This window comes from Lathamus discolor, chromosome 3 (genome assembly GCF_037157495.1).
Source record: "Lathamus discolor isolate bLatDis1 chromosome 3, bLatDis1.hap1, whole genome shotgun sequence".
Lineage (NCBI taxonomy): Eukaryota > Metazoa > Chordata > Aves > Psittaciformes > Psittacidae > Lathamus > Lathamus discolor.
In genome coordinates, this window is record NC_088886.1 from 111,981,619 (window position 1) to 111,993,832 (window position 12,214).

The window sequence follows — 12,214 nt, forward strand, 5'->3', positions numbered from 1 at the left end:
AGATTGCTGCCAAGTATTTGGCATTCTGTCATTTGTAAACTAAGATCTGGGAGCACTTAATGCACTGTACTGTTTTTAATTTGCGTTAAAGGCCCATAGCGTGTAGCTGTGTTGATATCCCATTACTACTGTTGCTCAGTACCACATACTGTATATCCTGGGCTTATAACTTGGTTCTAGCCTTGCTATCCAGTGGGGCAAGGAGACAATAGCTTGTTTTGTTTGTCAGCAGCATTGCCAAGACATTCTTCTAATTGATTGAAAAATGAGGTTTTATCAAGACACCAGCCTCTTGGAAAATGTGAGCTGCAATTGATTTAACCTAGTTCTAAAAAAAGTCCTAAAATAATTTGTTCTGCTCCTAACCAGTCTAAGAAGGATCAATAGCCCTTGCTTTAGCAAGGGAGTTGGGATGCTAGAGTCAATCAGCTGGTGGTGGACTGCGCCAAATTCCCAGCCAGGAGCATGCTGCTTCATTTATCCTTGAAATTTTTATGTCAGAATGCCAAATGAATTCTGACATACACGACATGCCCAGAATGTGTAACACCGTGAAATGGTTTAAGCCATTCTCATTGCCATACTGTCCCTCAGAGCCAGAGCATGCTTGTCCTCATCTTCACTGCTTGGACCATTCCATGGACCACCAGGAAGGAAGGTTTCACCACAGCATGCATGTAAGTGCTCTAGCCATGCTACTCAAGTCTTGGAACTTGCAGGGACTTAGTCTTGCAGGGACTGGGGGAATGGAAACCTTAGGCCACTGTAGGAGAGGATCAGGTTCAAGATCATCCAAGGAACCTTAATGTTCACAGGTCCCTGGGACCTGATGAAATCCATCCACAGGTCCTGAAGGAACTTGCAAATGAGGTTGCTAAGCCACTGGCCATCATATTTGAAAAATCATGGCAGTCAGGTGAAGTTCCTGAAGACTGGAAAAGGGAAGACCTACAGAGCTACAAACCAGCCTGTAGTTCTTCTATGCCTGACAGGATCATGCAACAGATTCTCCTGGAAACCATGCTAGGGCACATGAAAAACAACAAGGTAGTTGGTGACAGCCAACATAGCTTCACTAAGGGCAAATCCTGCCTGACCAGTCTGGCGGCTTTCTGTGATGGGGCTACCGAACTGATAGACAGGGAAAGCAGTTGACTTCATCTACCTGGACTTGTGCAAAGCGTTTGACGCTGTCCCACCTGACATCCTTGTCTCTGAATTGGAGAGACATCAATTTGATAGGTGGACCACTCGGTGGATAAAGAACTGGCTGGACGGCCGCACACAAAGAGTTGTGGTCAATGGCTCAATGTCCAGCTGGAGACCAGTAACGAGTGGTGTCCCTCAGGGGTCAGTGTTCAACATCTTTGTTGGTGACACGGACAGTGGGATTGAGTGCGCCCTCAGCAAGTTTCCCAACAACACTAAGCTGTGTGGTTAAGCTGATACACTGGACTGAGACTCACAAACCCTAAGCCCTGGACTTTCTTTCAAGTAATGAGAAGGCATGCTTTTAGTAGTATAATTGTGCTCATAGCACTTATCTGAATCTTTGCCAACTAATCAGTGTCTTTTTTTTTTTTTTCTGATTTGGGATGTTAGAAAGGGACACAATGTTCCAGTCACAGGACTGGAAGCAACACAACCTCTCTGCCCCATAAATCTATATTCTTCTGTTTAAAAAAAAAATGCATATGGATGCTCGTCATTCTTTTAGCTCCAGTGCCACACTTCACACCTATCTTCAGCTAATTCAATTGCGGTGACATAGAAACCCCTTCAAAATCCTAGTTCCTAGGGCAGAGTCCAAGAGGCTATAAATTACACCTACTTTCTTCATCCTTATATGAATTTTCCATGTTAAACAATATCAAAATGTACATCGCATGAAGAGTAAAGCCATGTAGATCATCATCAGTTGTACTGGCCTTTAGTAATCCATGATTCCGAAGTCTTGCCATGGATGGATGGATGGATGGATGACTGACTGATGTGCACATGATTAGCAGGTGTGCTCCTTGCAGACTCTCAAAGCATTACCACAGTGTTAGACATAAAATTTCATTTCATACATCTGGGGCTCTCCAAGCAGGCTGGAGATCATTCAAGCAACATCAAGAGCCCTTAGCTGCTTCTTTACATATTTTTGGAACAAATTTGTTGTTTAACATTTCTGCCTCCACTCCCCATGCTTAACTGCTGTGTTGCTCCTATCTAGTAATATAGTAACAATACCATAGATAGTATTTTTTCTTGCTTTTCCTAAAACATTTCTTAAAAAAAGCCTCGCTGCACTCGTTTCTGCTCGCCATTTCTCTCCCCTTTACTCCTTTATTTTATCAGAGTGCCTGTTTTCCAACTTTTTCAGTGAGCGTATGGGGTTTTATTTATTTATAATGGGCTTGTATGTAGCCATTCTCACTCACCTTACTACTTTACTACTTTAAAGATCATTCTTCTACAGTGGGGTATGTGAAAATGGCCTCAGTAGCAATCCTGCACTCTGTGCTGAAAAGGAAAATCAAAACTACACACCCTTCAGCTTTGGGGCAGTGTCCACCCTGTCCTTTCTCTCATTTCCAGCTACTGCCAGTCTCCATCTGCCTTCTGGGGAAAGTGAAAACATCTGTTCAATTGCGCATCTCTAGGCATCCCCTTGCTGCCTTAAACCTGTCTGGTTATATCCCTGGTTCGTGAGCTTTGAACGCAGCCCTTCAGCTATTCCAAATCACCATGGCATGTTGAGTTCTGTACACAAAATATTTCCCGTGAGAATATTTGAGCACTGAGATTAACCCACACCTGATATGCGCCTGGTTCTCCAGCTGCAATTTAGTATTGCGGCTGCAAAACAGGGATGAGGTAGTATTGTATTTCCTATCTTGGAAATGAGCAGTGTTTAGAAAGATCTCTGTGGTGTGATTATTTATTTCAGAAAAAAAATTATTTTGTTCTTTCCAAATCTAAAAGAAAAAAACAAATTGCCAAGTAGAAAGCAAGAATATAATTTTTTGCTTTTGAAAAAACCTAAAAGGCAAACACAAAATTTAGACCATAATTATACACTTGTGTTATACTTATCTTCTAGGTCATATTTTGTTCTTTTCTGATACATTTGTAGAGAAAAGATTGATAAGACAGAGACTTTAATACAGCACAGCAATGACTTAATGAGGCCATAAAACAGACATACTGCATTGCTATAACCTCTTGACAGGAGTATAGCACAAAGTGCCTATGACAATATGCTGGAGACAGAGTTAAGAGTCATCACTTACTCAGCCACCTGAGTACAGCTGTCTTCATTTACATGGTGAAAGCCTCAGCTCTGTGGCATGACAATTTTGTTTGGAATAGAAATCCAAAATGGGAAAATGGAAAAATATGGAAACCAGTAGTAAAACAGCTCACAAAAGTCAGATATTTGTCATTGAAAGAAAGATGATAGAATGGTCTAAAGTTGATGAATAGTCACACTTACGTACCAGGCACTCTTCCAAGGCATAACAGTCCTGGAAAAATTCCTCACTGAGAGAAGGACATCTCTGATATAGCCGTGGGTCCTTGCAATGAGTCATCTTATAGCAGGGCAAGAGGAGATGTGAAAGGATCTGAATAAGTCTCTGTTAGTGCTCTGAGAGCTGAAAGTGGCAGTCATTAAATGGAGGAAAGAAAGGTGGTGGATGTGCAAACTTGAAGGACTGGGGACCTTTGCCTTTTATAGCTGATGGCGCCTCTGGCCTCTCTAAGAGGCTTCTGCTTTTAGCCCCTGATTTCTTTTGCATCCACAAAAAGGTATCACCTAGGAGAGGTCCTGCTAAATGGAAGCTGGCAGTCAGGATGGTGGGCATCAGAGGGAGGACACCACATCTCACCACTGAGCTGGGGGCTCTGGGCCACTGCAGCATCCCCTGCTTCTTCCTACAAATGCTTCAAAGGTGCCCATTTCCCCCCAAGTTGTGCTGTCTGACCCCTGCCCTGGTAAGCCAGTCCTAGAGCTTTGGGGTGCAATAACAACCTACCACTGATCCCGCTAAATAAATGTGGGCTGTTGTATCCTGTGGATTCAATATGTTCAAGTCTTAGATGAAACCAGTTGTCTTAATAGCAAGAGTAAATACCCAAATTATGGTAGATGTAGTAAAGTCTGGATGTATCCTGTCTATAATAATGGTTTATTTCCTGCACCATGTTCCTGGAGGAGCAGGCAATGGTGCTGGCAAAGGCTGTGCATCCACCCCATTGATCCCCAGGTTTGCACAGCATTGTGCCTGCTGCCCGACAGAAACCTAGCTCCCCGCTCAAGTCTTCCTACTCACTTTCCTCCACGGTTTTGTACAGTTATTACAAGAACCATCGTTTTTAGCAGGAGCAACTTAACCCACATTTTGTGGGCTTCAGTCACCCAGAAAATGACTTGCCAATGCTCGTGGCAGTGCTGCCAAGTGCAAAGGCTCTGTGAGGCTACTGAAAATTACTGCCATCCCTGCTCTCCCTTTGGTGCTTTTAGTGATAATTAAGATCTCATTAATTAAAGTACCTAAGTATCTGCAACCTTTTGCACTGTCTTTGCTGGTAACACAATATAGAGCACCCATATCTAGCAGTGCATAAAGAGGTGGGGTTTTTTTGTCTCTCCTTTATTAGCTTTTGTATTGCTTATCCTAACCAAGCTTCTGGGATTACCAGAGAAGCACTTTTAACTTTCTGCTGCCCATGCAGGATAGATCCATACCAACTAATATACTGACATTTAGATCAGCTGAAATGACCTGACCTGCTCAATTGAAAATATGTTTGTTGGTACATCTGCAATTTCACAGGTATAAATAATCAAAACTAAAGCAGGTACGTACACATTTAAAACCCGAAAAGCTACACTGCCACAGGGCAGAGCCCAGAGCCACTGGGGAGATGCTCTGATGCAACCCAGGTTCATACAGAAAGGAATAATGGGAAACCTATCCTGTGCTCTCTCATTTGGAAACCATCCTTTTCCAACAGCAGCAAAAGAAAATTGAACAGAAACAAAGATAAAAGCAGTTAAGCATCACAACTGATCCAGCATCCCTCCAATGCTGCCCACTGCCTCCCAGTCAGCAGCTTTTTATGTGCCCAGGACAAGGAGTGGTGGGAGTCATAGAATCATTTAGGTTGGAAAAGATCCTTAAGATCTTGTAGTTCCCTGCGAAATTCCTCCCTTGGCAGCCCACTGTGCGCTGGGATGCTTCATCCACCTCACAGTATGAGCAGGAAGTCCTCTAACGACCAAGCAGGGTCAGTTTGTGGTAATGAGGGTGAAATTCCTGGAAAGTGCAAATGGTGGGATATAACCAAGGAATGGCAGTAAGGGAAGAGAAATAAGTGCAATAGCCTTTTAGCTCCCAGCTGAAGTTCTGAGCAACTCCAAGGGCTTCCCAAGAAGTGGTGAACAACCTCAGCTCCTGATGGCACTTGGCAAGGTTGAGGGGTTATGGAAGGAAGAAGTAACAAGGTGTTATCTCCCTCAGTCAATCCCCAAAACCCCTTCCCCTGGGGGGGCTGGATCAAAAAGAAAGCGAAACACCTTAAATCAGCTTCTGACCAGCCATCTCAAGTACATGAGAGAAGGAATGTGCTGGATGATAGTACAACAAGCTGTAATATATTACTGTTTAGAGATGGATACTGTGCTACAAAAATAGTTCAACTGGTGTTTATGTTTCTAGGGTGAGTTTTGCCATTGTCTCTCCAAATCCAAAGGCAGATTAATAACAATTAATTTTCTTCAAGTCTTTGTGCTTCCACCACCAAATGAAGTCTTTGCCTTTCATTTTTATCTGCTATTTCCTTCTAATTCAGTAATCCACAATAAGTGGTGATAGAACCAAGGAGCTCCTGCTTGGAGCCAGGCGCCAGTCCTTTCTGAAGGGGTGGTTACTGAGACAGGAGGGCAAGATGCAATTCACAACGTTAAAGATATAACTAAATTAAATTGAGTTTTGTAGCTCTGTGAGATAATAAGAAAAAACTCACATTCATTCAGAGAACAAGAGTTGGCTTAAATATTTAGAAGAGGCAGGTAATCAGTGTATGCGACATTTCCACAGGTAAAGCTGCTGCAGCTAATTCATAACATTACAGATGAACCTGCCACCAGAGCTGACACTGCAAATTAAATTCTGTGTTCCCTCCACAGCCATACCAATATCAACTATATTAAATCTGTATTTAAAAGAGGCTGTTGCATGTAGGGCTGAGATAGATGGCTCAGGTTGTTAGTAATAACTTCCCACCTACAAATTCTCTCCTCCAGTCTGGCCAGTGCTGTGGCCATCGCACTCAGCCCACAGTGGCCCGTGGGCTGGATGGCAAGTGGCCAGGGCTTGCCTCCAGCCCTGGAAGCCAGCAGCGTCTTCACTGGCAGGGTGTCCCTGCACTCAGCTGTCCGGTCTTGCTGGAGGGGGATGTGGCTAGTGAACGGTCCTTCCACACTGCCACCATCAACTGCATGGAATAAAGTGAAAATAAGTAATATAACAACAAAAGCCTACAATGTGTCCAAATCTTTGACACTAAAGATGTAAACTTTCCAAACAAGGAAGGGATTCTGTGAGAAAATATATTTGGGAAGGGTATTATAGTAAAAAATTTGGGGGGGGTTACCTCAAATGTTCCTGAGCTGCAGAGCTTGTTACAAAAAAAGCTTTTCCATCCATGTGCATCTTCACATCACACAAACATGCATCTTCATAACCTGGGTGGACAAAAAGAAGGATACGGGCTTTGAATTTTGATTAAACACTGCTGTGTTTCTGTAATGCTCTGGCTCTTGCTAGCTGTAAATTGGCAAAGCTCCATGTCAACTGGTGCAGAAAACCATCCTGATTTAGCAGACGCCTAAGCCAGGGAGATGACCACACAGCAGTTCTGCATGCATCCCATTGCCTGTGATGTCTTCCTTTTCTAACCAGAAATAGTTAAGAATTCTGAGAAATTCTGCTGAATTCTATGTAATGATGTAATGAAAAGAGGCCTATTTTAAGTTAAACATTAGTTGCCAGTAAATGGTATTTCAATTATTTGGGCTAAGAAACTGCATGCCACTAGTATTCCTGCAATGTTTCTTCCTTTCACTTGACCCAAAGAACAATTTTGGGGCTAACAAGACAATGTATGGGAATCTTCCATCAAAAATTGCTACATTATTGTATTTTCTATGTTTCAGGTATCTAATAAGGGCTAAATAATATTCACTATATTTCAATAGCAATTTGGTATGAATATTTATCCCAGATAAGTAAAAAAATACCACATGCGTGGTGAGAAGGAAAAATGGGGCCTGGTGGTACTCAGATGGCTGCGATGATGAGCAGTTTTAGTATCACACAACAGCTGTAAGTAACAGTTCCAGGGGAGCTGGTTACAGACAGCAGCAAAACAGGCTCTCTCAGTTACAGCCCAGAGGAAGAGCTAATGCTCCTATAAACTGCAATAATGAGTGATTTGGAAGGGATTAGGTTTTACTGCCTGACCCATGATCAGAAATCCCTGGACTGTACATCTTCAGTTGCTTAAAAAGAGAAAAGCAGAAAGTATCCCCTAACTGCTGTCAGCTAGTTAGAAAAAAAAACGAAGTGCACTGTTAGATACATCACTTTGCTGTGTCCTTTAGATTTTACATCAGGAGACGAGAAAACTGACCAAAGTAGCCAGAGGCAGAGTTAAAGAATTAAAAGAAAAAGCCAGAAGAAGAAAATGTAAAGCACCAGTTCCACCAAGTGCTGTTTCTGGAAGCACCGTCCACGTACCACCCTGCCCCCTCCCAGGATCCGTTAGCTTGTGGGAGGCAGTCTCACATTCCTTGAGTCCCACACAATAACTAAAATCTCCTTTCCCCACCATCTCCCCAGCACTTGGCCATACCTGGAGATGTGGGTGCCGAAAATCCAGCAGCTTCTGCAACCAAAATGGCCTGGTGAAACAAAACCAAGAAGCTGCAGCTGGTTTGAAACTCCCATATATATGGAAGGGGAATATTTATAGCAGCCCTTCCAAAGCTGCCAACCAGGTATGTAAATTGTGACAATTACTGTTATTAATAATAGCAAATGGACTCAGAGTCTTTATGCTGCAGGCGAGCTTGCACAAGGCGTTATTCATGGACACTTCTTTTAGCTGTTTTAAAAACAGGATAAATAATACGGAAGCAGCAGTTTTCAGCAGAAAAGACAAATGTAGTTGTAGCAGCTTCTTGTGGCCATGAAGTCTCAGCCTGGGTCGAGCAGTGTAGCTTAAAAGCTACAGCAGGGTGGAAGCAGGTACCTTCTCAGTGGTCATTTTTCTTCATTCACACCTTGACTCTTTCTGCTTGTAGAACTGCTAGATTAGGCATATTAGGAGTCAATTGACCATCAATATAATTTCCTTCCTTAAATTACTCTTGTACTTTATTCATCATGATGCACTTCATGCCTTGACTCACAATTTCTTTTTGCAAAGGTAAGGCAACTCAGAGGTCTATCACAAAATAGGCAAGTTCACTGGCTGCTTTATTGCCTCTCTAGTGTATTGTATCCTGGTTATTTGACAGCAGGGAGGCATCTTCTTTTGCAGCTGTCTGAGTTTTTCATAAGGCTCATGAAAATATAGGTTCGACAGTTCTTTCATTCTTAGAACCAATGCTGAATTTACATAAAAGGGAAAAAACTTGTTTTGCTTAATTAGAAATCATTAATATGAGGTAACAGATGGAAAGTGTTTATTTGTGAGAGAGAGATACTTCGTTTGGTCTGTAAGGGATACATTGCATCTGGGTAGCATGGACAGTTTTTGCTTCCTGCTGCCACAGACTTTGCTGCACATATTTCAATACCATTTGCATTTGGGCAAACACTAGAGTGGGAGATCCAGGCACTTAAATACCCGAGCGCTGGGAAATTTGTTATTAAGCTCCCTGATGCTTTTGAAAATGCCATCACACCATCTCAGGCAATGCTTTCGTTCTTCATGCATGTGGCAGTTACTAATGTGGCTCCTACTACTACAAGCAAACCCTAGAGAGCAAAAAAGATATATTCTGTCCCTATCCATGACATATAATTATTTAGTTGGTCTCTAGCAGCTTTGGAAGGAGAAAATATATTGCCTATTTTGGACAGCTACACAACCTTCTTCAGCCGCAAAGGGACTCGCTGTTTCTTACAGTCATATCAGTAGGACGGTCCTTGTCCTACTGAAGCAACAGGGCTCCTTCAGTGCTGTTGCAGTTGAGTTTCTGCCCCTTTATGCTTGGAGAGGTTGGAATTGCCAAGGACACACCTATAGCAAAACTTAAGAGCTGAAATGCTTATCCAAGCAGGTTGCATCACATTGATTTTCAACTGCTTATGAGAAAGTCAAGATCTAGTAAAGAGCGTGTTGCATCTTATAACACCAAACCTTCACATAAGCATATCTTCATAAGGTTATATAATCGTCTCTGGATCCCAGGACTGCTTCCTAATGGAACTGTGAAGATGTGGTACTTTGAAAGCTTGGTATAGGACAACAATAGTAGCCCATAACAGAAAACATTCTACTATTTCAGCAAACTCCTTGCTTTTGAGCAAAAATAACAGTATTTCCATTTTGTAAATAACTTGCTCACTAGACAAACACTATAAAACTGGGGTAATGATAAATACAAGTCAGTATTTGCTTCTACCCAGTGATGATCCATGGGAATGTATTTTCTGCTTGCTGTCATCACATATTTTATCCTCACTCCAGGAAAAGTGAACTCCTGTTTGGTGGGGGCTTCTTTCAGACTCTTTTTTAATAAATTTCACATTCAATTTATTTTTCATTTTGGGAGGAAATTCTTTCCTGTTAGGGTGGTGAGGCACTGGAATCGGTTGCCCAGGGAGGTTGTGAGTGCTCCATCCCTGGTGGTGTTCAAGGCCAGGTTGGATGAAGCCTTGGGTGGGATGGTTTAGTGTGAGGTGTCCCTGCCCATGGCAACGGGGTTGGAACTGGATGATCTTGAGGTCCTTTCCAACCCTAATTATTCTATGATTCTATGACAATAAGAGAGGTGCCATCCTCAGGAAACAGAACCTGAATGCCAACAGGAGCCAGTGCCAGGCAAGCACCTGCCAGGTATCTTTTCTCCAGTTTCTGAACATGCAAATTAAATTTCTGTGGTTACCATGTGAATTGAGTTAAAACAGAAAACAAAAGAAAAGAAGGAGGTTTGTGGTAGGCTGGAGGCTTTAGTCATCTCTCATTTTAAACTGAAAAATAACCTACTATCTTGTGGTCTTCAGAAAAGGATTAGAAAACGTCCAGGATATAGAAGAGAAAAATAGATGAAAGATCTTGAGACAGAAGAAAAACGAACAATAACAAAAATCTGCTATGTCCAGTTCTCTGAGGAAGAGAGGCAGCAAATCTGTGCTTTCTGAGGCCTTTTGCTGAATATAATGTAATTTCTCAAGCATGCTGTTGTCTGATAAGCGTGGATGAAGTGTTCATTTTAGAAAAAATTAGTATAGTCAGAAAGCTGTGCATAAGAAAGGCTCATATAAACTGATCAGCAGTGAAAGAAGAACGGAGATGCTATCTTGGCTGCTAACACAGCTTTCTGAAAACTTCCCTGTGATAATTATACTGAATTATATTCTCAAATACAAAGCCCCACAGATAGCTTATTGTAAGCTGAATTAAAAATCACAAATCAGAAGCTGATTCAAACCACAATTCATTAGCACATGTACAGACACAGGGATGAAAAAGGAGTTATTTTTGAAAAGCATTGAAGTCAAAGTTAAAGCTGCCAGTATGCTCCCTTAGCTCAGGCTCAGCTTCATCTGGGAAGGGACTAGCTGGTCCCTAAATGAGCACAGGGGATGAAGCTGCTTCTTAGATTAGGGCTTAATTTTTCAGTCTTTTGAAAGACATCTGAAATCCCCAAGAGATTTCAGTGTTAGAAGAACAAAACCTGGTTATTCAGGGCAGAGCACCAAGGGTTAACTTCAAGCTCAAGTCTAACTACAGGTCACCCAGTCTACTCACCACATCTGTTCACCAGTTACAATTTCCCATCCTGCAAACCATACAGAAATGATAGTGTCTAATTTAGACTTACTCTTTAAAGCTTTCTCATGCTGGACAAGACCAGGATTTCCTCCTAGTGCAAAAGCAAACCCCATTGCATGCAGCTTTCTCTTCCCCTCTAAAGGAGAGATTTCAGGCCCTGACTTGAGCTGTGGCACTGCTCGACCTCAGCAAGAGGACAGCTGAGTTGGAGGCTCAGATGAAGACAGGGCAAAAGGTCTGAGCAAGGGAAAGTACAACGCAAACAACTTTGGAAAAGATGTTGCAATGAATGGTATATCAGACATTGTATTCTTTGCCTCCTCTTTCCTAATCTGTTTTCTCTTTCCTGCACTGCAGCAGCATGACAGAGGAGCAAGTCTTTTCATGTTCCAGTTCTTTGGGGTCCCGATCATTGCCTGCCAGTCATAATCTCACGCAGGACAAGGACCCCACCATCCACCCCCTCTCCAATGCAAGCCCCTCATGTGAAAGGTTTGCCAAAGCAGGGATACAAACCCTGATTTGACCCAGGGACACAGGCTGCTGGGACCAGCCAAAATGCACCCTGAAGCTTCAATTAGCTTTGGACTGAAGCCTGCATCCTACTTCTTGGCTGACAGAGAAAAGTGTAACCACACCCAAGTGCTAAAACCTAGCAAGGAGTTCTTGATGCCCTACCAGAAAGCAAGGTAATTAAAAGCACAGCATATGACAGTCTGGGAAGTTTTTATACCCAGATTTGTAAGTGTAGCTGAGAAAGGTCATGCCCATGTGGAAAGCAAAAAACCATGGGCCAGAGACTTCTAGTGGCAGGTTGCTCTTGCCAGGTCAACAGCCTACCTCTGCCCTACCTGCTGCTAGCGTGCCTCTGTGAAATGTTTTCAATCACAGCCAGGCTAGTCTTCATCCAAAACGGTGCCCATCATAGCCAGAAAATGCACTTCGGTGGTAAAAACCATCTGCCAAACTCTTGGTCCCTGTTTCTTTGCTTTAAAAAGTGATTGCATCATTATTTCTAGGTCTGGAAAGTTTCAGCAAAAAATATATTTTGGAATATTAAGGATGGACAGAAATAAGAGATATCCACTAAAATACTCAGGCAACCTGAAGTTTACCTGGACAATTAGAAAGTTGTTGTTTATGCTTTTGTATCAGG

At 42.5% G+C, this 12,214-nt stretch overlaps 1 long non-coding RNA gene across 1 annotated transcript; it reads right to left on the reverse strand.

The window, feature by feature from the left end:
• Positions 1-2,912: 2,912 nt before the first annotated feature.
• LOC136011190 (uncharacterized) lies at positions 2,913-6,732 on the reverse strand. Its single transcript, XR_010611272.1, has 2 exons — positions 6,646-6,732; positions 2,913-6,486 (listed from the first exon to the last, which is right to left on the reverse strand). It is a non-coding gene; the product is annotated as an uncharacterized LOC136011190 (long non-coding RNA).
• Positions 6,733-12,214: the final 5,482 nt, after the last annotated feature.